Source organism: Cornus florida, unplaced genomic scaffold (assembly GCF_030987335.1).
Source record: "Cornus florida cultivar Cherokee Brave unplaced genomic scaffold, ASM3098733v1 CherokeeBrave_3.0.0_Hap2_Chr07, whole genome shotgun sequence".
Taxonomy (NCBI): domain Eukaryota; kingdom Viridiplantae; phylum Streptophyta; class Magnoliopsida; order Cornales; family Cornaceae; genus Cornus; species Cornus florida.
The window spans coordinates 70,470,168-70,497,202 of NW_026775577.1; the positions used below are offsets into that span (position 1 = coordinate 70,470,168).

Sequence of the window (27,035 nt, forward strand, 5' to 3'; positions counted from 1 at the left end):
TAAGGTACATTTGAACATCAAAACACAAATCACAATATCGATGCAATTTAACTAACATTGGAACTTCCAATACAATACATGAAACATGATTTCTCAAAGTTAACATCTTGAAACTCAAAAATGGGAAATCAATTAAGGAACAACAAGTTACGATATCATCTAGTCATTAACTTAAAATGAAAAGTGAAATCAAACAAGGTGGATACTTGGACATCACACCGGATCAAACCGACACCATAGTTACTTTAGGGTTACTAGCTCATGGGTAACCTCCCTATGTGCGCACTAGACTATAGAGGGACAATCCTCGTACTAGAACCATGTCCTAGCCATAGTCAAACAACGACATCCCCAAATTTTTAAAATCAACAAGTTATGTAGCAACAATATATCAACATGTATATACAAGATTATTAACTATCTACCATGCACAATCAAATTTGGAAACACATACAATACATGCACTAAGTCCACAACTACTATGGCGTGACAAATGTCAAATCTTTAGTGTGCGATTCATTACATGCTATGGCAATATATTTCAACATTGAATACATAAACTCATAAATCTAATACAAATCCAAAATCATGATTTAAATATATAACCAATGTCAAACACATGATTAAATCATTAACGCTATAGAAATGGAAATTAATTAAATAAACTAATTAATTTTTTTAAATTTCAAATCTCAATCAAATGACCCCTAATTTACACATGTTAAACAACATTGCATGGTCATTACATACATCCATTCAAAATCTTATTTAGGTCAATGGAACAACAAAGTAAAATTTAATTAAATCATGATAATTAAATCTTTAACTTCTAAAGCAACTTCAAATAGTCCCAAATTAATATATACGCTAGTAAACAAGTCCTAGTCTTTTCAAATATCAAGTTTAAAACACAATTAAGCCAATGAAACCCTTAAATCGATTTTAATTAATTCTTTTAATTAAAATATCTAGATTTTCATACTCATCCAAATGCTCCAAAATTAAAGTATGTTAAAGAGTATGCTAAGACTTAATTTAATAGCCTATCACAAGTTAATCTCATGCAAGGTACGACCATAATAATTAAACTTTCACAAAAGAAAATTATTAAATAAAAGATGAAATCTTTATTCAAATAATCCCAATTTAATATATGTTAACAAACATACCAAAACCTAATTTACTAGCATGCCACAATTTAATCCTAAGTTGAATATCATCATGAGAATTAAATCTTAAACATATAAAATAATTAAATTAAATTCTAGATTTTGAACAAAAGTATGAATACAAGTTGTATAAGCATCAATAGCATGCAAGACAACAAAAATAATAACCTATAACACCCCCTAACTCAATTTGAGATGAAAATCTCAAATGGCACCAAAATGAAACTGTGACGGCCCTGGTTTTTAGGCCAGTGCGTTAGTGATGAACTGAAAGGATGATCCGATAACGGATTTGAATGCGGAAGCAAAAATAGAAAATAAGACTCTAAGAAGTCAAAGTGACCTTCCATAAGGTCGTGGAACTCAACAAGAATTGATGCGGAAGCAAAAGATCGAAAATATGACAAATAAGCCCCAAGGGGCAAAATAGTCATTTCTGAAAACTATAGATTTGGGTGTCACCGAGTACACCGCTGGAAGGAAAATGAAAAACTAATCAAGATGGACTCAAGAATCGCATGATTCGAAGTCCGGACGAAGGAGAAACGACATGACGAAGAAAAACGAGCACTTAAAGCTTTAAGGGCAAATTGGTAATTATTCAGAAATATCAGGGTGTAACCGAGCACACCATTGGATAGACGACGAAAAATTAATCAAGTGAAAAAAAAAAAATTCACTTGAATCGGAGTCCGAATGAAGAAGAAAGGCCCAAAAGAAGAATTGACGTCGCGGCGGCCTGACGAGGGGCCATGACAGCCCCATGAGCACGCCCATGCGGGCGCCCATGCACGGGGCGCACGCGCTGGGTGCACACATGGCTGGCAGCAGCCCATAAAACTGCTGAATTTGGAGGCCTAAATGATTTTTTTTGCAAAAACACAAAGAAGAAACCCCCCTCAAAAATGAGTTTTCTACGTGACTCACAAGAGAATTCAAAACAAACTCACTGAAAAATGGCCAAAGTGCCCTCCCAAGAAATCTGGTCAAAAGAGCTAAAAAGCTGCTAAAATGAAAACTGGAAGTTGAAACTTCACGAGGGATTTTTGGTACCAAGATGATGTTTTCTGGAAAAACACGAAGAAGAAACCATCCCTAAAATCATGTTTTCTAATCAACCATGTTGAAAGAAGAAAATAAAACTGATGTAGAAGGTCTAGAATACACCTAGATCAGATTATGCAACAAAACCTCAAAATGAGTTTCTAGGAGGCTCAAATTGCCAAGGAAGAGGTTTTTCTTGAAAAAGATCATGCACGAAAATGTAACTTACCTATTTGGACACGCTACAATGGTCCATGGCTTAAAAATACCGCCGATGCAAAATCCGATCCCCCAACGGCCGAAAAGGCAAAAATGGACTTGAAATGGAAAACATGAAAACCAAAATTGACAAATGATTTCAAATTACCGTTTGGCCCTTGGCCACACTTCAAACATGATTTATGAGACCCTATGAAAGAATGAAAATGGAATTCCCACACCTGATGCAAAAGTTGTGACATAATATCTCATGAATTTTCAATATTTCCATAATGAAGTTTGCAAGTAAAAGTGCATAACATACATAATATATGATATTGGCCTCCGGCCTCATTACATACACATCAAAAGAGTGTCAAAAGGTGCACTTAAGTGCACATTACATGGCTTAAACAATAAGTACAAGTTTTGTCAAAATAAACAAAAGTAAACATGATATGTTAACATGTGCATATTCAATGTCATCAAAATTACTTCAAGACTTCTATCATGTCTAAGAGTGTTGTATATCCCACAACAAAGCTTCTTTACCTGCAAAACACCCAGTAGCTTCGGGGTGAATAAACAAGTCTAACAAGTTTATTCGTAAGGGACGAGTATGCATGACTCGATTTCCTTAGAGATTTTTAGGACTAATATGCTATAATTAGAAAAGGAATCATGCCACCTAACGTCTATGTCAAGATTAGACTCAGGGATCATCCTAACCTATCTTAGATCATTTCTAGCATAAATCACATCATCTATGCAATTTAAACAATATGGAAGCATGTTATACAAAGCAACAAGATAAAGGTTCTTAAAGGTATTAACTTGCAATCTAGAATACAGAAACAACTAAAGTGATCATGCCACTTAATGTCTATGTTCTAAATAAGTCTAAGGAATCATCCTAGGCCATGTTGAACAATTAAAACACAAATTACAATTTTAATGCAATCTAACCAACATTAGAACTTCTAATACAACATGTAAAGCATGGTTTCTCAAAGTAAACATCCTGAAACTTAAAATGAGAACACAAGTAAGAAACAACAAGTCATAACATCATCTAATTATCAACTTGAAATGAAATGCGAAATCAAATAAAGTGGATACTTGAACGTCACGCCGGATCAAACCGACAATGTGGTTACTTTAGGGTTACTAGCCCATGGGTAACCTCCCTATGTGCGCACTAGACTATATAAAAGGACTATCCCTCGTACTAGAACCACATCCTAGCCGTAGCCAAATAACAACCTCCCCAAGTTTCCAAAACCAACAAGTTGTGCAATAACGTATATATCAGCATGTATATACAAGATAATCAACTATCTACCATACACAACCAAATTTTGGAAACCTATACAATACATGCTCTAAGTCAATAACTAATATGATATGATGAATGTCGAATCTTCAGTGTGCGATTCGTTGCACATTATGCATGAAAGATGTTAAATACGTAATGTGCAAATCATTACACAAGGCAACAATATATTCAATAAGGAAAACATATTCTCATGAGTAAAAACATAGCAACTATGTTATCCAATGCTCAAAACATAACCAAATGAATATACAACAAGTCCATGCAACGACCCGGTCATTTGCCTTTCTTTCTTTTTTCCAGAAATTTTACGAATGAATTTTTTTCGTTTAATTTTCTTTTCTGAGCTCTGTTTAGTGTCACTTAGTGTCATCTCGAGTGCTCGGAATTGGTTCCTGAGACTCTTTTCCGTGGATTGACAACTTCCTTTGAGGATCGAGTCATTTTCACATTTTTCATTTTTCGACACTATGCGTTATTTCGTCCTTTTCCCTATTCTGTCTTATCTCCGTTTGTCAGCTTTTGGCACAACCTCACTTCTCATGCTCGGAGTTGATTTTTGACTTCACGTGCCTTCATCTTTAGTGGTTTCCACGAAATACGTATCTTTACTTTTGCAAGAAAGTACTCTGGTTGCTCTTGGTGTCCATAGGGGCACGGATGCAAAGTTGTTTGAAATTATTTTCTTTTCTTGGGGTGTTTTTCATAAATATCTTTTGAAGATATTTTATTTTAGGGGTTTTTAAGAAAATATTTTTGGAAGATATTTTCATTCTAGGCTATAAGTGCAGTTTTCATTTTTTGGAGGGGCCATTGTGCAATTAATGAAAGTTATTGCAAAATGTCTTGTTTTGAGCCTGGATCCTCGTACGGGATTTATTTTCACATTTCGTTGAGTTATGTACTCTAGGAATTTCCTCCTGGTTGATGTTTTCCAGTTTCAAGGTTTCTGGCCCTAGTTTTTGCCAAACTTGTTTTGGGCATAACTTTCTGCTCGGGACTCAGTTTTTGACGCTATTTCTTCCATTATTCATATTTTATCATTTTGAATCTTTTTTGTTCACAAAGTTTTGCCATTTGAGTGCGTCTGCTCAAATTTTACTTTTTCGGACCCGGCGGGGCCCGTTCGGGGCACTTTTTGAGATTTCTATAAAAGGGGGGTGAGATATTTCATTTTTTATCTTCTCCCATCTTCATGCACGACCTGGAGCTCCCATGGCAGCCCAAGGGGTACTGCCATCTTCTCTCTCCTCTTTTAGTTCATTTTTCCTTGATGGAAAGTCTTCGGCCTTAACGTTTGTTGTTCCCCTTGCCGTGCTCTACCTTTCTCCCTTATTAGAATTCAGTTTTGACCATTTCTTGAGTTTGGTTTTGAGGTCAAGTTATGATTTTGATGGGGCTTTCATGGGGGTTATGTTCACGGCGTTGTCCCCGACAAAACCTAGTAGTTTCGTCGGATTCGGAGCCGTTCCATTTTGATGGCATTTGAGATTTTCATCTCAAATTGAGGTAGGGGATGTTTTAGGTTTAAATTCTTGTTATATAGCATGCTTGTGATGCTTATACTACTTGTTTGCATGATTAAATATAAAATCTAGAGATTTTATTATTTATTTTTCTTGTACGGGATTTAATTTTCCCGGTTACTCATGACTTGGTTTAAACATGTAGCATGATTTTATATTGCCCCTTGACATGCTCATTGTCGTGTATTAAAATTGGAACATTTGAATAAGTATTAAAGATTTTATTTAATATTTATCTTAGGTGAAAGATTAATTCACATGGCCTTAACTAGCTTAAAATCAATATGTGTTAGCATATTAAATTAGGCCTTAGCATGCTCTCCAACATAGTTGAATTTGAAAGTGATTGGAGGTATTTCAAAAATTAGTAATTATTAATTAATTTGCCCCGAGTGCACTATTCACTCTATTTAAATTCCGACTTGTTATTCTTGATTTACATGCCATATAGCTTCACATATATTTGATTTAGAATATTCGGTTAGGTTTCGAAATCTTTTATTTAATTAAATTCCATGTTTAAGATTTAATCCTCATGGTGATATACAACTTGGAATTGTATTGTGGCATGCTAGAAAATTAAGTTTTGGTATGGTTGTTCACATGTATAAAATTGGGATTTATTGCATGAGAATTACAACTTTTGTTTTATATTTAACTTTGGTGAAGGTTTAATTCGCATGGTCGTAAATTGAATGAAATAAACTTGTAATGTGATATTACATTAGTCCTTGGTATGTTTTCCAACATAGGTTAATTTGAGAGCATTTGGTTAAGTTTGAAAATCAGGAGATTTTAATTAAAAGAATTAATTAAAATCTATTTTGTGGTCCCATTAGCTTAGTTAAGGTTTTAACTTGATATTTGTATTGGCCATGACTTGTTTACTAGTATATATTAATTTGGGACTATTAGAAGTTGTTTTAGAACCTTGGTAATTAAATTAGCATGATCTAATTAAAGTTCTACTTTGTTGTTCCAACAACCTAATTGAGTTTTAGAATGGATATAGGTGATGACCATGCCATGTCCTTTAACATGTATTAAATTGAGGTTAATCGAAATTGAATCGGAAATTTAGAGAATTTAATTGTGTCTATCTATTTAAATTTTATCAATTTGTTCCATGATCTAGTTGTGTTTTAGAAGTGGTTTCTATATTCAAATCATGGACTTAGACTTGTTGTATATTCATTTGGTTATGTTTTGAACATTGGATAACATAGTTACTATGTTTGTATTCATGAGAATATATTTTCCTTATTGAATATATTGTTGCCTTGTGTAATGATTTGCACACTTCGTATTTAACATCATTCATGCATAGCGTGTAACAAATCGCACACTGAAGATTCGACATTCATCACATCATATTAGTTGTGGACTTAGAGAATGGATTGTATAGGTTTCCAAATTTGGTTGTGCTTGGTAGATAGTTGATTATCTTGCATATTTATGTTGATATATGCGTTGTTGCACAACTTGTTGATTTTGGAAACTTGGAGATGTCGTTGTTTGACTATGGCTAGGACGTGGTTCTAGTACGGGGGATAGTCCCTCTATATATAGTCTAGTGCGCACATAGGGAGGTTACCTATGGGCTAGTAACCCTAAAGTAACTATGTTGTCGGTCTGATCCGGCGTGACGTCCGAGTATCCACTTTGTTTGATTTCGTATTTCATTTTCAAGTTGATAACTAGATGATGTTGTAACTTGTTGTTTCTTATTTGTCGTTCCATTTTAAGTTACAGGATGTTAACTTTGCGAAATTATGCTTTATGCGTTGTATTGGAAGTTCCAATGTTGGTTAAATTGCATCGATATTGAAAATCGTGTTTTGACATTCTAATAAAGCTTAGGATTGATCATATTGATTCATTTATAACATAGACGTTAGGTGGCATGAACCACTACTGTTATTTTGTGCTTCAGATTCTAAGTTGATGGCTTTGAGAACTTAAACCTTGTTGCATTGTATAACATGCTCTTTCGTTGTTGAATTGCATGAATAATGTGATTCTTGTTAACTTGTATTCAAATATGCTTTTGTTATGTTGTATGGATTACTCTAGACCTAGTTCAATTGTATTGAAAATGCAATTCATGTTAATATATGCTCGAGCATTCTTCTTGTCGTGTTCTTTAGATTATCCCAACCATGATTCGTTTCATACATGTATGTATATCATGATTCTTGTTGCTTAGACTCTAAGGTAGCTTAGGATGCTCACTGAGTCTCACTTGGACATAGACGTTAGGTGGCATGAGCCCCTTTAACATGTTTCACCTTAAGGTGATAAATTTGTAAAATGCTAGGTCGATGCATGCTCATCTCCTACGAATAGCTTTAGATACTGGGGCATATTTCAGGTACGAAGACTTGGTTCGTGAAGCCTAGCATTCCTTGGATGTCGTGTAGCTTTCAAGTTTCCATTTCATGCAAACGTTAGCATGAAATGTTATTTTGTAGACTTATATGTCAAAATATGTATATTTGATTCCATGTATGTAATGTGTACTTAAGTACACTCCTTTCAATGTATTTGATATGTATGAGATGAGGCCGGAGGCCAATGACATGTGTATTGTATTTTATACAACTTTTTAACTTCATGAAATATTATGAAAACCTTGAAAAATCGCAAGTCATTGCTTCACCATGGTTGCATCGGGTGTGGGAATTCCATTTTCATTCTTGCATAGGGTCTTATTAATCTTGTATGAAGTGTGGCCAAGGGCCAAATGGTCATTTGATCCTGTTTTGCATTTTTGGATTCCATGTTTTCCATTCCAAGTCCATTTTTGCCTTTTTGCCCGTTGGGGGGTCGGATTTTGCATCGGCTATATTTTTAAGCCATGGACCATTGTAGCATGTCTAAATAGGTAAGTTACGTTTGCGTGCATAGTCATTTCCGGGCAAAACCTCATCGTTTGTGTTTTGAGCCTCTTGTGAATTCATTTTGCATTTTTTTTTGCATATTCTGATCTAGGGGCATTATGGACCTTTCACCTCAGTTTTATTTTCTTCTTTGGACATGGTCGCTTAGAAAACATGATTTTAAGGGGGGTTTCTTTTTCGTGTTTTTCCAGAAAATGTCGTCTTGGTACCGAAAATCCCTCGTGAAGTTTCAGCTTCCAGTTTTCATTTAGCAGCTTTATGACCCTCTTGTTCAGTTCTGATCTAGGGGCATTTTGGAGATTTCACATTGAGTTTTTTTCGATTTTGTTCGTGCTGTCGGGTAGAAAACTCGATTTTAGGTGGGGTTTCTTCTTCGTGTTTTTCCAGAAAAACTCGTCTTGACATCCGTTTCAAGCCTCAATTCTGGGTAGATCAAAAAAAATGTAGCAGCAGCTAAGGGCTGCCACCAGCCATGTCTTTAGGCGCCGGCATGCACGCCGGTGGGATCGCGCATAGGCGCCGTGTGCGCCATGGCCCCTCGTCGGGCCGCCGCGACGTCAATTCTTCTTTTGGGCTTTTCTTCTTCGTCCGGACTCCGATTCAAGTGAATTTTTTTTTTGAACTTGACTAATTTTTCGCTGTCTTTCCAACGGTGTACTCGGTTGCACCCGGTTCTTCCTGGATAATTACCAGTTTACCCTTTTTGCTTTAAGTGCTTATTTTTCTTTGTCATGCCGTTTCTCTTTCGTTCGGACTCCGAATCGTGCGATTCTTGAGTCCATCTTGATTTGTTTTTCGTTGTCCTTCCAGCAATGTGCTCGGTGGCACCCGAATCTATAGTTTTTAGAAATGACTATTTTGCCCCTGGGGGCTTATTTGTCATATTTTCGATCTTTTGCTTCCGCATTAGTTCTTGTTGAGTTTCACAACCTCATGGAAGGTCACTTTGACTTCTTAAAGTCTTGTTTTCTGTTTTCGCTTCCGCATTCGGATCTGTTATCGGATCATCCTTATAGTTAATCACAGGACACGCTGGCCTAAAAACCAGGGTCGTTACAGTCCATGTCCAGGATTTTGATATAGAAACGAATTTCAAACACAATTAAATCCATGGCTCAATTAGATAGAATTTAATTAAATAAAAATAATTAAATTCCCTAGATTCTAATTCAATTCCAAATAACCTCAAATTAATACATATTAAAGAACATGGCATAGTCATCACCTATATCCATTATAAAACTCAATTAGGTTATTGGAACAACAAAATAGAACTCTAATTAAATCATGCTAATTTAATTACCAAGGTTCTAAAGCAACTTCAAATGGTCCACAATTAATATATATTAGTAAACAAGTCATTGCCAATACAAATATCAAGTTAAAATCTTAATTAAGCTAATGGGACCACAACATAGATTTTAATTAATTCTTTTAATTAAAATCTCTAGATTTTCAAACTTAACCAAATGCTCTCAATTTAACATATCTTAGAGAACATGCTAAGGATTAATGTAATATCACATTACAAGTTTATTTCATTCAATTTACGACCATGTGAATTAAACTTTCACTAAAGTTAAATATAAAATAAAAGTTGCAATTCTCATACAATTAATCCCAATTTAATATATGTGAAAAACCATACCAAAGCCTAATTTTCTAGCATGCCACAATTCAATTCCAAGTTGTATATCACCATGAGGATTAAATCTTAAACAAGGAAATTAATTAAATGAAAGGTTTCAAAACCTCACCGAATATTCTAAATCAAATATATGTGAAGCTATATGGCATTAAGATCAAGAATATCAAGTCGAAATTCAAATAGAGTGAATAGTGCACTCGGGGCAAATTAATTAATCAAGTTAATTAATAATTACTAATTTTCAAAATACCTCCAATTACTTTCAAATTCAACTATGTTGAAGACCATGCTAAGGCCAAATATAATATGCTATCACATATTAATTTCAAGCTAGTTAAGGCCACATGAATTAATATTTTATTCAAGATAAATATTAAATAAAATCTTCATTTCTTATCCAAATGCTCCAATTTTAATATATGTTAATCAACATATCAAGGTGTAATATAATGTTAAGCCATAAGTTTAAAACATCCTATAACTCACCGGGAAAATTAAATTTCATACTAGAAAATAAATAATCAAAAATTCTAGATTTAATATCCAAGCATGAAATTGAGTTGAATAAGCATCACAAGCATGAAATAGAGTAAGAAAGTAAATTATAACACCCCCTACCTCAAATTGAGATGAAAACCTCAAAGGCCCACCGAAAAAAAAAGTGTTCCGAATCCGCCGAAACCGAAGGGTTTTGTCGGGGATAACACGATCTACATGAATCCGAAGGAAGCCCCATGAAAATCACAACTTGACCTCAAACCCAAACTGTAATGACCCAGTCATTTTTCTTCCTTTTCTTTTTCTTAGATTTTAATGGATATTTTTTTTTTCCGTTGTCTTTTCCTTTTTGGGTTCGGTTTTTCATCACTTGATGTCGTCTCGAGTGCTCTGGAATGATTTCTGAGACTCTTTTCCTTGGATTGACAACTTCCTTTGGGGATTATGTCATTTCCACATTTTATTTTTCCGAACACTATTCACATTTTGTCTTTTTCTCGTTTATCCATTTTCCTTGCACAACCTCACTTTTTGTGCTCGGATTTGATTCCGGTTTTGCATGCATTTATGATATTTAATTTCCATGATAGTGGTATTTTTACTGTTCTAGAAAAGCATGTTGATATTTTCAAAAAGGACCTTTTTTGCAATTTTTGAAAAGTGTGACAAGTGTCCCACTCTCATTGGTCCACTTGTTGACATTTGTGTGGAAACACTTTAATGCATTGGATGATGACATTTGGAGGGTGAGGATTCACCCACTTGTTGGCCTAGTATTGGTGCACTTGTTGGCTTGGATGGTTGACAAGTGTAGGTGTGGGATTAAGCCTTGGAAGGAGCCATGGATTGGTGATAAGTGTAGGTTCACAATTTAGTCTTGCAAATATCTTTGGGCCACTTGGGATTATGGTTTTAAAGGAGGGTTTTTGTGCAATTGACCATAGATGTGTGTGTTGACCATGGTGTAAGAGCACATAGTGAGTGGAGGATTTCTATTTCCTCCACTCACACTTAACCACATTATTTCATTCTCTTCCTTACAAGAAAACCCTAGCCTCCATGGATGGAGCTTGAAGCCTTTAGCATTGACCTTGATCTTTGAGGCCCATTCACTTACTTTAGACCATAAAGCTTGAATACTTTTTGTTCCCCTCATCCTCCTCTTTAAAACACTTGAATGATCTAGCCTAACTCCTAGTTTTGCTTTGGTATCTAGAGATTCAATTCTCTAGTGAGGTATTAATCAATTATTTTGAAGTATTTTTATGTCATTATTGAGTGTTTTACATGCATGGAAGAGAAGGACTTGTATTTTGCCCTTAAACTATTTTGACATGAAATTAATCTTGTCAAATTAAATATAGAATATGAAAATATACTCAATTAGCTTTCATTTAGTTTTGGTTTCATATAATTTGGATTTAAAATGAATTAGTTATGAATTTTTGAAGTTGCAAGCTAGTTGTTGAAATTTGAAGCTTTTCCTTTTCGGTCCGGAAATAAATTTTTATATGGAGCTGTGGTGCTTCAATTACCTTGAAATTTTTACTGGAACTTCCTACACAGGTTTTACACTACTCAGAATTTTTTCAAGATTTTAGAGCATTTCCAAATTTTTTTAAAAATCCAAAACTATCTGCTGTCCATGTTTTTATTGTAGCTGGAAAACATATTTTTAGATGATTTATTTTACTAACCTTTTGACATTGGATCATGGCTTAAATTTTCAGTTTTACACTATCATATGTGTACTTCCAAAATAAATTAGGTTTGTCCAATTTGGTTGTCAAATGAATTTTTCATGAATTTTCAAAGTTGGAAGGTATAGGCTGAAAATGTGTTTTCTGGGCAGAATTTGGTTCAAAGTTGTGGGTCAAAATTGTTTCAATTGGGAAAATATTTTGTTAAACTAAATTGATATTATCAAATTACAGTGTTTAAGCTTTCATTGGGCTTTGGATTCATTCAATTTGGGTTAGAATTGAATTTTTTATGAATTTTACAAGTTGAAGGTAGCAAGCTGAAAAATCTGTTTTGCGGACCGAAAATTTGGGGCGATTTCATTTCGGTGGTAATTGGGATTTTCATTCCAATTAAGGTAGGGAATGTTTTAGGATTATTTGTGTGTTATATTATGCGTTTGCCATGATTATACAACATTTATGTATACCTTGTATCAAATCTAGAAAGTTAGTAATTTTTATTTCTTTGTATAAAATTTAAAATTTATGATGATGTATAACTTTGATTTGAATTGTGACATGATAGGAAATTATGCTTAGATATGTTGGTTAACATATATTAAATTTGGATCATTTGATTAAGAATTACAATTTTTATTTAATATTTATCTTTAGTGAAAGTTTAATTCACATGGTTGTAGCGAGTATTAAATCAAGTTGTAATGTGGTATTTAAATAGGCCTTGGCATGTTCTCTAACATAGATTAAATTGAGGGCATTTGGAATTGTTTAAAAATCTAGAGGAAATTAATTAATTAGCTTGATTAATTTTGTTTTAAGTGTTTTAATCACTTAACTTGTTATTTGATGTTATATATATGATGACCATGACATGTCTTTCAATATATATTAAATTGAGGTTATTTGGATTAACTTGGAATTTGGAGAATTTAACTATTTGTGTTTAATTAAATTCTACTTTATTACTCCATTGATTTAATTGCATTTTGGAAGTTGTTTCTATATTTAAATCATGGATTTGGATTTGATGTATGTTCACTTGATTACTTTTGAGCATTAGATAACATTGTTGTTACTTTTATATTCATGAGAATATGTTTTTCCTTATTAAATGTATTGTTACTATGTGTAAGGAATTGCACACTTTGTATTTGACATTTTACATGCCATAGTAGTTGTAAATTTTGAACATGTATTGTATAAGTTTCCAAAATTTGGATTGTACTTGGTAAATAGTTGATATTTTGTATATACATGTTAATATATATACGTTGTTGCACAATTTGTTGATTTTGGAAACTTGGAGATGTCGTTGTTTGGCTACGGCTAGGACTTGGTTCTAGTACGGGGGATTGTCCCTCTATATAGTCTAGTGCGCACATAGGGAGGTTACCCATGGGCTAGTAACCCTAAAGTAACTATGTTGTCGGTCTGATCCGACGTGACGTCCGAGTATCCACTTTGTTTGATTTCGTATTTCATTTCAAGTTGATAACTAGATGATATCGTAACTTGTTGTTCCTTATTTGATTTCCTATTTTGAGCTTAAGATGTAGCTTTGTGAAAGTATGCTTCATGCGTTGTATTGGAAGTTCCATTGTTGGTTAAATTGCATTGATATCATAATTTGTGTTTTGATGTTCAAATGTAGTTTAGGAATGACCTTATAGATTCATTTTGAACATAGACGTTAGGTGGCATGACCCACTCTTGTTGTTTTCGTATTTTGGATTTCAAGTTGAAGACTTTGAGAATCTATATCTTGTTGCCTTGTATAACATGTTTCCATGTTGTTTGAATTGCATGAACAATGTGATTATGATATAAATGATCTAGGTTGCTTAAGATGCTCCCTGGGTCTCATCTTGACATAGATGTTAGGTGGCATGAAACCCTTTAACATGTTTCACCATAAGGTGATAAAATTGTAAAATGCTAGGTCGATGCATGCTCATCTCCTACGAGTAGCTTTATGTTACTCTCCCCTACGAAACTGGGGCATATTTCAGGTACATGACTCAGGATTTGAAGATTCCATTGCTCCTTGGATGGCTTACAGTTTCTAAGTTTCTATTTTATGCAAGTGTTAGCATAAGATGCCTCTTTGTAGCCCTATTTGTTTAAACTTGTATTCGTTGATTTGTATATGTAAAGTGTACGTAAGTACACTCTTTTCAATGTATTTAACATGTATGAGATGAGGCCGAAGGCCAATGAATTGTATCTCGTTTTCTATGCACTTTTGTTTTCAAAGTTTATTATGAAAATATTAGAAAACGTTAAGTCATTGCTTCATAACTTTCGCATCGGGTGTTGGAATTTCATATCTTTTCTGCCCAGACTCAGAATCAGACGATTCTTGAGTCTAATTTTGTTCATTTTTCATTGTCCTTCCAATGGTGTGCACGGTGGCACCCTTTTCAGTGAGAAATGACCATTTTGCCCTTAGTTCATCTCTTTTCGGGTTAGGCATTCTTGCTTCATTTGCTTGGCTCATTTGAGTTCCAAGGCTTCATGGAGAGTCATTTTGGGGCCTTAGGATGACGTACATCTCTTGAGGTCATTTGGCTTCTCTCGCTTCCGCATTTCGGGTCCGTTATCGGATCAACTTCCGGTTCATCACTGACACACCGGGTTGAGAAATCTGAGTCGTTACAGGTGGTATCAGAGCTCCTAGGTTTGAATACCTTGGATGACGGGTTTTGGGTGCATATCATGCTTATGTTGCCATACTCTATGTGTTTATATGCTTCATGATAACATGTTTTGGTTTGATAACATATTTATGTGCTTACGTGCTACATGTGGTATGCTGTTTGTTTAGCATGATTTAATTATTATGTAAAGAGCATGACATATGATGTATTCTAGATCAGATTTGTATATGCATAACTGTGTTGCATATTTGGCATGACTTGAGATTGGTCATTGAGGCTCGATTGAGGTTAATGGTGATTGTAGTCACGGTTGTATTGTAGTTTAGATTGTTGTTGACCTAGAGTTGGTATTGAGGTAGGTGGAGAGACACCTTTTGTTTAGGCTCTCGTGGGGTGAGCCATTAGGCATAACCGTAGTACTGGATTTGTTAATTTTAGGCCATGGTTAGGTTTTGGACCTTTTGGGATCCTTGGTTGTTTTAGAAGGTTCCTCTGAGATTGCAATTTTCGTGGGAGGGTATGTTGTGGGCGGGTGCATGACATTGTCATACTACCGTACTGGCAAGCTACGAGTACAGTTTGGATGGAATCAGCGTTAGGTTTTGTTTCGACAGGTGTAGTCCTTTTGATCGATAATGATGACGGTTATTTTAGGGATTAGTCGTAGTGATCAATTTGGTTGTCTGATTGTATGGCTAGAGTTGCCATTTTCTTTTAGTTCTCCTTGCGATGACGCTTTTGGGGTCAAGTCGATTGATAGATGCTTCGGGTAGAGAGAGCATTACATTGTTAGTGTCACTTATAGTGTCACCCTTAGATTCAGAGATGGATTGTAAGAGTCTTACCATTGTGGTAAGGGCTCACGTTTGTTTTGAGACAGGTTGTTGTTGCATTGGTTTTTGGAGTCAGTGTATGGCTAGGATTGGTCCTTTCTTTTTACCTAGGCACTCTAGGACATGATGTCCATAGGGTTCATTGTTGCATCACTTTTGGTTTCTGCAGTTTCATTTACTACCATGTTAGTAGTATGATTTATGATATTGTGATGCATAAGTAGGTGGAGGTCTATCCACGTTTGCCTTCTTGTTGTGTGGCAATAACATGCCTTTCTTATATGCTTCGAGATACCATGTTGTTATTGCGCTTTAATGACATGCTTTTGTGTTTATGTGGAGATGTGCAGCATGTGCTTTTGATTTTCATCTATGTAAGTAGATTTTCTTTCTGGTAGTTGCATTCCTTGTCATATGCATGACTTTCAGGTTTGGTTTTCCCATTCGTTTCCCTTGGTCGCACGTAGTCTGTATGTGGGTTTCCACAGTGGTTTTGTGTTGGTTCGTGTTAGGGACTTCACAAGGAGTGAGTCTCTTCCCTCCATTGCGTTGTGCATTTTTTTGGAGTCGGTTGGTCCATGAGGATCATCGTTGTTGTCTTGAGTCCTTGGTGAGGATTTGATAGATTTTGGTCGACTTATTTCCATGTAGGAGGTGAAGTCGTTGACTTTGTTGTCTTTCATTTCAGAGATGAAGTCGTGGTGTTTTCCTTTTTAGGACTGGTGGTCCCCTTTCTTTTATGTCTTCCCTTGGGGAGTTCCTGCCGTGGTTGTTAACGGTTGTGGTGCTCAAGTGAGTTAATTGGTGTGAGATCATTTTACGGAGACTTATGTCCATATCTTTGAGGATTGTTTGATTCGTGAGGTGAGCTCGATGCTTTTTTGAGAATGTCTTTTGGAGAATTGTTCCAGTTTTGGAGGCCTGGATGTGGTTGGCTCTTAGGAGGAGTTTTGGAGGATCGTTGTTGGATATGGCTTGCTTGTAGAGTTTTCTCGTCTTAGTTATGACTAGGCATGGCCTTAAGGAATCGTAGTTCCAGTGGTTGTTTATAGATGGATCGAAATTGAGGAATTTTGATTTAGCTTGGTGTTGTCAAGTACGATTTTGAGAGACTTGCTCTATGACCTTGGTTGTCAAGATTTTGATGTGTCTGCCACTTCGTGGACTTGTATTTCGAGGATCTAGTTATCCGTGATAGGGATTTTGATCCGATGTTTGATTACGGTGAGTAGTCTTATAGTTGATCTATTTTAGGATGATATCTGGGATTTTGGAGATGCTGTTTTGCTTATTAGACTTTGGATTCGTAATTGATGTTATTGATAGTAGTGTTTTGAGATGTTAAAATTGTTGGTCTTTTTGTATTGAGGATTTAAGGCCTTAAGCGTAGCGGTACCTATGGCATTGTTGTCAGAGTTTTGGGATTGGCCAGGATGGTCCGGCCGGACATCTTTGGACTATATCTCAACTCTCACAAAATGTTGGTTTCCGTAGTGCTTTTGGTAATGATCATTTTTGACATTGAAGTCATTTGTATCGAGAGGTTTCATGGGTAGACCTAGTGGAGACAGGTTATGAATTGGTGCCTTATACTATCATGCTACCGTACAACTTGTGTGCTGTGGGCAGGTGCTAGTTGCCGTCGATGCTACCTTACTGACGAGTAAGTGTGGGCAGACACTAGGAATTGTCATTGCTACCACACATTTGAGTATGTCGTGGGTGGGTTCTGGTCGCTATTCATACTGCCATGTCATCTTTGTTTAGTACTTTGATTTTATTCATGGATATCTTGGAGTTCTGTTGGTGGTTGTTTTTGGTTCCTTATGATGGTTCATCAGGAGGGGTGCTTTCAATTGTTGTCTTCCGTTCCCTCGTCTGGCCTTAAGTTCTGTGTGTGAGTTTCAACTTGTGGTGTGGCCACGTGATCACTTTTCTTTTGAGGTGTTGTCCTGTCGTGAGCACGTGGGTGCGAATGACATGGGGTTGTACGTTGTCTTCAGTTTTGGGATTTCTTTCGCAGCATGTTGTGAGGGATACTCAGAGATGTACTCCGTAGTTATCCTGGTTTCGCCTTTTTATTTTGTTGGGGCTAGATTTTGGGGACGAAATCCCTTTAAGGTGGGAAGGTTGTAATGACTCGGTTATTTTTCTTCCTTTTCTTTTTCTCAGATTTTAACAGATATTTTTTTTTTTTTTCCGTTGTCTTTTCCTTTTTGGGTTCGGTTTTCATCACTTGATGTCGTCTCGAGTGCTCTAGAATGATTTCCGAGACTCTTTTCCTTGGATTGACAACTTCCTTTAGGGATTGTGTCATTTCCATATTTTATTTTTCCGAACACTATTCACATTTTGTCTTTTTCTCGTTTATCCTTTTTCCTTGCACAATCTCACTTTTTGTGCTCGGATTTGATTCCGGTTTTGCATGTATTCATGATATTTGATTTCCATAATAGTGGTATTTTTACTTTTCTAGAAAAGCATGTTGATTGCTTACTTCTTTCATAAAAGGGCATTAATGCATACTTTAGTGTAATTATTCTTAACTTGTGGGGTTTTAGTGTAGTTAAATAAAGTAATTATTTTTCATCTTGGGGACCATTTTGCAATTAAATTTGGAAGATATTTTCAAAAAGGACCTTTTTGTAATTTTTGAAAAGTGTGACAAGTGCCCCACTCTCATTGGTCCACTTGTTGACATTTGTGTGGAAACACTTTAATGCATTGGATGATGACATTTAGAGGGTGATGATTCACCCACTTGTTGGCCTATTATTGGTGCACTTGTTGGCTTGGATGGTTGACAAGTGTAGGTGTGGGATTAAGCCTTGGAAGGAGCCATGGATTGTTGACAAGTGTAGGTTCACAATTTAGTTTTGCAAATATCTTTAGGCCACTTTGGGATTATGGTTTTAAAGGAGGGTTTTTGTGCAATTGACCATAGATGTGTGTGTTGACCATGGTGTAAGAGGACATAGTGAGTGGAGGATTTCTATTTCCTCCACTCACACTTAACCACATTATTTCATTCTCTTCCTTACAAGAAAATACTAACCTCCATAGATGGAGCTTGAAGCCTTAGGCATTGACCTTGATCGTTGAGGCCCTTCCACTTACTTTAGACCATAAAGCTTAGAATACTTTTTGTTCCCCTCATCCTCTTCTTCAAAACCCTTGAAGGATCTAGCCTAATTCCTAGTTTTGCTTTGGTATCCAGAGATTCAATTCTCTAGAGAGGTATTGATCTATTATTTTGAAGTATTTTTATGTCATTATTGAGTGTTTTACATGCATGGAAGAGAAGGACTTGTATTTTGCCCTTAAACTGTTTTAACTTGAAATTAATCTTGTCAAATTAAATATAGAATATGAAAAATATACTCAATTAGCTTTCATTTAGTTCTAGTTTCATGTAATTTGGATTTAAAATGAATTAGTTATGAATTTTTGAAATTGCAAGCTAGTTACTGGAAATTTGAAGCTTTTCCTTTTCAGTCCGGAAATGAATTTTTATATGGAGCTGTGGTGCTTCAATTGCCTTGAAATTTTTACTGAAACTTCCCCCATAGGCTTTAAACTACTTAGAATTTTTTCATGATTTTAGAACATTTCTAATTTTTTTTTAAAATCCAAAACTATCTGCTTTCCATGTTTTTATTGCAGCTGGAAAACATATTTTTAGATGATTTATTTCATTAACCTTTTGACATTGGATTATGGCTTAAATTTTAGATTTTACACTCTCATATGTTTACTTCCAAAATAAATTAGGTTTGCCCAATTTGGATGTCAAATGAATTTTTCATGAATTTTCAAAGTTGGAAGCTACAGGCTGAAAATGTGTTTTCTGGGCAGAATTTGTTTCAAAGTTATGGGTGATGAGCACTGAAAAGTGCGTATTTAAACCCGTTAAGCTTAAGCATTCTAGTACCTTTATCTATCTTACTTTGCCGTTTTAGACTTTTTATGTGTTATTTATATTTTCAGGCACTAATCCCAAAATTGAGCTAACTCAGCCAAATAAGAGCTTAATTGAAGCAATCCTGAGATAAACCAAAGGAGGGAGCAAAGTGGAGAAAGAAATGAGCAAAAAGGAATTAAGTTGTGTAGCTGAAAAGTTCGATCGATCCAACTTAGAGTTCGATCGATCGAACATTTATGATCGATCACAGCACTTCTCGATAGATCCAACCTTGGCCTTTGCTGAAATTCCAAGTTCGATCGATCCAACATCACCTTCGATCGATCGAACCCTATTTTGTCCTATTCAAATGATTGATCTTATCCATAGCTGTACGCCTACCAACCACTTTTGTCCTTTTCCCCATAAATATCTTCGAAATATCTCAACCTTGTCCTTATCCGGAGGAGTCAGACCACTTCGATCGATCCAAGATGTAGTTCGATCGATTGAACCCATCTTCGATCGATCCAAGTTAAGGTTCGATCGATCGAACTTCCTCCAGCGAGAAAAAGTTAAAGTCCAGCTCATTTATTCCGTCCTTCACCCAATCATTGGAGAATATGCCTTGCACGACCACAGCTCATCATAGGATGTATTTAACCTACCTATATAAGGAATATGATACACTTTTTGGGGAGGAGTCTAAAGTCTCTTGTCACACATTGAAAATCACCTTGGAGGCTATTCTTGGAGAGGAAGAAGGGAGGAAGCTAGAGCACCATTGGAGGAGATCTTCACCAACAAGGAGCAGCCATGGAGTTAGCCCTTGAGGGTTGGATCATCACTACCATGAGTGGCTAGACATCTTCTTGGGGCTAGAGTTAGCCCCAAGCATGCTTTCTATACTCTAATCTTATGTATTATTGAGGGATTAGTGTTGTATGATACATCTTGATATTCATGTATATATAAATCTTGATTATTTCATGGTTTGTATGGTTTAATGCTTCCAATTGACTATTCCATTCTACCCATATGTCTATGTATGCTAGAGTAGGATATTCATGTGCTTATCTCTAGATTTAGTGTTTTTGATGCATGTCTATGTGTATTGATGCTATAGATCTAGAGATTATCAAGATGATATGCTTAATGAATGCTATTTTTGGTTCATTCGATGGTTTATGCCTATTCTTGATGGCTTGTGCCTCTCCCCTAGTCTAGATAGCTTTATTTTCATGCTAGTAGTGTAAATTTAGTGTAGTGGTAGTATAATGTTAGATGGGAGGACAATCTACTCTTGATGTTTGATGTTCCATGCTTGTGAGTCCAAATGGCATATTCCTCTAATATTGTGTTGTATGTGGATTGTGAGCTTAATGAAGGATTAATGACTAGTTCTGATATGTTGTATCTTTCACATGTGTTTAGACAATTTATTCCTCTCCCAATAGATAAATTGTGGCCTCTCACATGATGTTTAGATAATGCATGTTTAACTAAGTCATCCTTATGGATTGCTTGGACTATGAGCTTAATGAAAGGTTCAATGACTTGATTTGATATTTTGTTCTCTTCACATGATGTCTAGACAATATATTCCTCTACCAATAGATGTATTGTGGCCTCACACATGTTGATTGAGACAATTTGCACTTGTTGAGTCACCCTTACCAATTGAATGTCTTTTACACACACAACATTGTTGCAACACATTCATTTCCCTCATTAGTCACTTGATTATGGTTTGGAATAGTATTGTTTGGTGGTGATCTCTACACCCCAAGACCTTTCCTTCTTACTTACTCTTTATCTTATTGCATTTTAATTAATTCTTTTCTAGAAGTAATCAACCAACCCAATTCTCTTTTGCAATCATTTGGTACGCTAGAGTCGAAATTGAAATTCCAACACGTATAATCCCTTGGGACGATCCCTACTCACTCTTGCTACGTTAGTAGTAGTGTTGGTAATGGTTTTTATAAATTTAAATTTGACATAAAAGGCTTTTCTTGAACCACACATTCACTACATTCAGTTTGGCGTATTGGAACGGCCGTCGTCAGATTTTGGCGCCGTTGCCGGGGATTAACGGTTTTGTTGGAATTAAACTAGACAATAGTGTTCATTAGATTGCTTCTATTTTTATTTTATTTTCCATTGTATATTCTTTTCTCTTGATTCTCATTATTATTTGTTCAATTAGGTACTTGACTACAAGGAAGGCGAGCTTTGGAACTTAAAGCAATCATTGGAGCTTAAAAGCTAAATTTGGAGTTGAAGTGCTAAAGGACCATTGTGACCAATTCTTAGCTCTCTTGTATTTTAATTGTTTCACTTCTTTGCATGCTTATGATAGCCCTTGTTGAGGCTCATTTTAATGCTAAATTTTTGTCCAAGCATAGGCCCTTGTTGAGGCCAATTTTTTCTTGCATTTGGGTTTTAATTGTGAATGGAGGAATTGTTTGATCCAAGTTTGGGGGGGAATTACATCCCTTCACCTTATGCTCCTCCATCATATTTTAATCCTTATGAGATTGAGTCCAATTCATTTCATGCATCATCTTATTATGGACTTGATCACTCATTTAATCCTTCTTATGACTATTGCCCTCCCCCACCATTTTATGATGAATCAATTCTACCACCTTCTAAGTACTCACCCGGATTTGAAGAAAAAGTGTTAGCTTTACTTGATGTGCATATTTCACACACTTCACTTATTAATTCTCAATCTCAAGCTTTAGCCAACTTAGAAGCTCAAGTTGAGCAAATTGCAAGTACTCTTTCTCATCAAGAGGAGGAGGAAGAGGCAAATGAAAAAATGGCAAGAACTTCAATGTATATAGATGAGGATGATGAGAGTGAGGAGAATGAAACAAGTCAGCTAATGCCTAGCACTCTATCTTGTATAGAGGAGGAAGTGGCAAGTGAGTTAGTGGCTAATCCAATAGAACTTAACATGATTAATGAGGACTTTCCTTGTTTTGATTATGATTTTATCTATGATATGGCTACTCTAGAGAGTGAGAAGATGTTGACCACACTTGAGGTAGGAGAGAAGGAGGAGGAACTTGTTGAAGAGGGCCTTCTTTCTATTATCTCTAATGACCCTCTTGAGGAATGTCTTTTGGAAATGTATAAAAATTGTGGTTTTGACTTTAAAAGCTCTAAAAATGAAATAAACTCTTTAATGGACTCCTTAGCTTACTTAGAAGGTGAGGAAATGGTAATTTATGAGGAGGAGAAGAGGGATGAAGAGAGGGTGTTTCTTATTAATCCAAATGAGTCTTTGAAAGACAATGCCTCACCAATTATCAATATGGATGATCATTTGAATGTGTTTCAAGAACACAACAAAGAGGCAAGCCTAAGCATGATTGATTTTGTTTTCAAGACCGTGGATGAAAGGAACAATATCATCTCTTTTATTTCTTTTCAAGTCATTCTTTTGGAGGATGATTTTATTGCCATAAGTGGGACATTAAATGAGAAAAGTGAAAAGAGGGTCAATAAGGATGTTTCATATTGAGTTTTTGATTCATTTGATTAGTAAGTTGACCTAACGTCTTGCTAGAGACGTTAAACACTAGTATTCATAGAGTTTCACAACTCTATTCCTCCCTCATTTCTATCTTGCATTTTGATTCTTGCGAAGTCTAGATACTGTTTTGTGGTTCATATACATTGGAAGGAACTGAGTAAGGGATTGCATGAGCATTCAAGTCATTTTGAGCATTTAGGCATAATTTCGATCGATCCAAGTCTTGGTTCGATCGATCGAACTTTGGTTCGATCGATCCAACTATGGACTCGATCGATCCAGCTCTCATTTTGCACCCAACACTTAGAAAAATTTTGGACCTGTATCCAAACTCCAAAATGCATGCTCTCGGGATCTCCAAATTTTCAAAAGTTCGATCGATCGTAAACCATTTCGATCGATCCAACATGTGGTTCGATCGATCATGAGTCCCAACACTTAGAAAAATTTTGGACCTGCATCCAAATTCCAAAATGCATGCTCTCGGGACTTTTCAAAATTTTTCATGTTCGATCGATCGAATTCCAAGTTCGATCGATCCAAGGTTCCAACACATATCAACTCTTGAACCCTTAAACTTGTACATTCTTTATCCTCTTCGATCGATCGAAATCTTTCTTCGATCGATCAAAATTTGCATCTCATTGATTTAATTTCCTTTGATTTTTCAAAATTCATTTCAAAATAAAAAAAAAATAAAAAAATAAATCCAAAATTTCAAAAAAATGCCATTAAGAGTGGAGACCTAAGTTCAATCGATCGAACTCTATATTCGATCGATCGAACTCTACATATCGTGTTTTTAAAATATAACCGAGTTGGATCGATCACTTTGGATCGATCCAACTTCAAAAGGAAACCAAACCCTAGTCTCCCTCTTCTCTCAATCTCATCTCAATCCGGCCAACCTCCATTCCAATCATCTTCCTCATCTCCGGCGAGCAAATTCCGGCCAACTCAAGCCTTATTTTCACCGCGGCTTCGCCCCCTCTCTCTCATCTCATCCCTCTCGGTTTTGAGGTAAACCGCGAGCCATTTCTTGATTTAAAAGTTTAATTAATGCATGATTCATGATTTTCTATATTGATTTATGTTGTATGTGTATTAATCATCCATTTTGAAGCATCAATTTCATGATTATGATATACATATTCACACATGCATTCGGCCGAACCAAAATTAGGGATTTTTTATTTGATTTGGCATTTGGGGAGTGTTTGGGTGTTGAGGATGGGATGTTTGGTGTGTAGATGGGCCCACAAACACGTTTGTGTGGGCCCCATGCTCTAGATCTCACAGATCTGCGACTTTTCAGATTCGGCATTCGCACAGTTCGACCGATCGAACTTGTTCTTCGATCGATCAAAGTTGTGAGCTTCATTTCACTACCTTCGATCGATCCAATCTTGTGCGCTTTCATGCTTCGATCGATCCAAGTGTTGGATTGATCCAATTCACTTCGATCGATCCAACTTTTGAACATTTTTCACTTCGATCGATCGAAAATTTTCGGTGAACTTAAAGTTCGATCGATCGAACTTTCAAAGATCACACATACACACTCCATTCATCTCATGTTGTCTTCATGCTATCTTTATATGCACAATGCCTGTGATATTCCACATTGGATGCATTTCATACCTACATTGCTTAGCATGATTCACATTTCATCATCATCATAGATTCATGTCATCCGTATTTTGTCTATCTTATTTGACATACATGTTTCTATTATGCACTTAAATTCTTATATCTGGCACTGACTTATATTAAAATTTTCTTGTCTTTTTGCAGATCATGCCTCCGCGGTACAAGAGTACAGCCAGGAGATCTTCGGGGCCACAGCGATCCCGTAGACATATACGGCCCAGGATAGAGATGGTTGCAGAGCCATCTCATGCTCAGGCGGAGCTCGCACAGGCTACTCCCCCTCAGTCCCCATCCCACCAGGCTGAGGAGGGAGCTGACCACATGCCATCTACATCCCAGGCTCCTCCAGCCTTCACACCATCACCTTCTCCTGTGCGCCATCAGGCAGATGCAGCCGCCATGCCATCACCGCAGCCACCTCTACCGGCTCAGCGCCGTGACCAGTTGCTGCCGAGATATGCAGCTATGACCGTGGCTCAGGAGTCATACTTCGATACTGAGTACTTTTCCGAGTCTATCCTGACCCGGTCTGGCTATCAGGATATCATGCAGCGGGGCCTCTCAGCCATCTTTGCCTAGTCACCGGCCTTGTATACCCGCGACTAGTACGGCTATTCTTTCAGCATCTCCGGCCTTCGCCACGATCTACCGCAGAGATGATCACTACACTGGACGGCCATGAGATTGTCATCACAGTTGACACTCTGGCCCGTGCTTGCCGGTACCCACACCGGTGTCCACCTGAGCTTGCAGAGACATACCCGAGGCTACATAGGCCTTCATTTTCTGACATGGCTGTCTCCTTGACAGGCCATCATGCCGGTGGTCAGACATTCGCCACCAGGACCTTCTTGCCTGACGACCTCTGGTTCATTGACACAGTTCTTTTCCAGAACATTTACATGGCGGGCCACAAGATCCAGAGGCGTCATGACTACTTGACAGCTCTTTACGCTTTTTACACGGGCTGCTGGGTATCTATCCCAGTCCTTATCTGGAGCGTGATGAGGTTGCTGTATGATTCTTTCATTTCTAGGAAGGACCCTAAGCGGTCCAAGGTCCTGCCCTTCAGACGCCTCATCACGCAGATCCTTTTTGACCAGTGCTACAGAGTGCCCCCAGATGAGGAGCCCCTTGCACGGTCCAGCTTCTATAGGAGGAGTGACTAGAATAAGAGCTACAATGCTCTTATTCGGAGTCTTCAGGAGCCAGCTGTAGAGGCAGCAGCTGAACTAGAGGAGGAGGAGGCAGCCCAGGCACAGCCAGCACCTCCAGCAGCAGCAGATATCGCAGCGGACGACACACCAGTCGGTCCGGCTACCGATCACATGGACATTGACCTGGAGCGACCTGCGGAGGAGTATGCCGATGCTGCAGATGATGCTGATGTCGATGATACCAGTGATTGAGCCGCTGCTCAGGAGCGAGTTCGGGAGTCTTCTTCAGAGGCATCTCTGCCTGAGTCTCCAGTTCCCACTCCCGGATTCGGAGCACGCTTGCAGACACTGGAGGAGGACGTAGCAGCCATGCGAGCCGACATCACTGCCCACCGATCTGAGTTCACCTCTTTCAGGGCGGATGTCATGGCTTGCTTTACCGATCTCTCCAGCCGACTCCCTGCACCTGCACCCGTACCTACACCTCCAGCCACTGCAGATCTTCACGATCAGGCCTCCTGAGACTTCACCTCCAGTTGTTCTATGCTTTCACTTCTTTTATTCTGGATCTGTATTATACTGTCACTGTTACTGTATTATACTTTGCGGCCGGTCTGTCGGCTTTATTATTTTATTAATGTACCTGCACTTTATATTCTCTATATATTGCTTTTTGATTATGGATGTCTCTTAGTATCTCATATTTGTATGTTTGACTCCATCAGGTACACCACAGTGACTTCAGTGAGAGAGTGCTGCCCAATTTTTCAGGACCACTCTTACACCTCTCTCTCTATTCTCTATTTATCCCATTTTACACTTGCATGTCCACTGTGCACTGATTATCCTATCTTGTTATCTAATGAGTTTATCCGAGTGCAAACTTTTCAGGACCACAGTTTATCCCAAGTTTGGGGGGGCCATGCCACCCACTTTGGATACTTCTATCCCGATCATTCATGTCTAAAGCACTGGTATACTCCTTCCTTTGTTCTCTTCACACATTGAGGACAATGTGAAGTTTAAGTTTGGGGGTATTGGTGTATGTTTCAGTGTTACTTTAAAATTCAAAATTTTGAGCATGTCTTGTGTATTTGAGGGATATTTCTATACTTGGTCCATTTCTAGCTATGATTTTGATCTTTTGAGGACTATATTGCTTAAAACTTAAAAATTGCTTGACTTGAGAGTCCAATACTCCTTGTATGCCTTGAGGATGCCATTTAGGAGTAATTTTTTTCAAAAGATTGATATCTTGCTTGCATTTGTGG

General features: G+C 36.9%; 1 long non-coding RNA gene across 1 annotated transcript; it reads left to right on the forward strand.

Annotated features, from left to right (window-relative positions):
* Positions 1-11,495: 11,495 nt before the first annotated feature.
* Positions 11,496-14,212, forward strand: LOC132267690 (uncharacterized). The gene is made up of 3 exons (XR_009469052.1): positions 11,496-11,552; positions 12,323-12,414; positions 14,029-14,212. It is a non-coding gene; the product is annotated as an uncharacterized LOC132267690 (long non-coding RNA).
* The last annotated feature ends 12,823 nt before the right edge of the window (positions 14,213-27,035 follow it).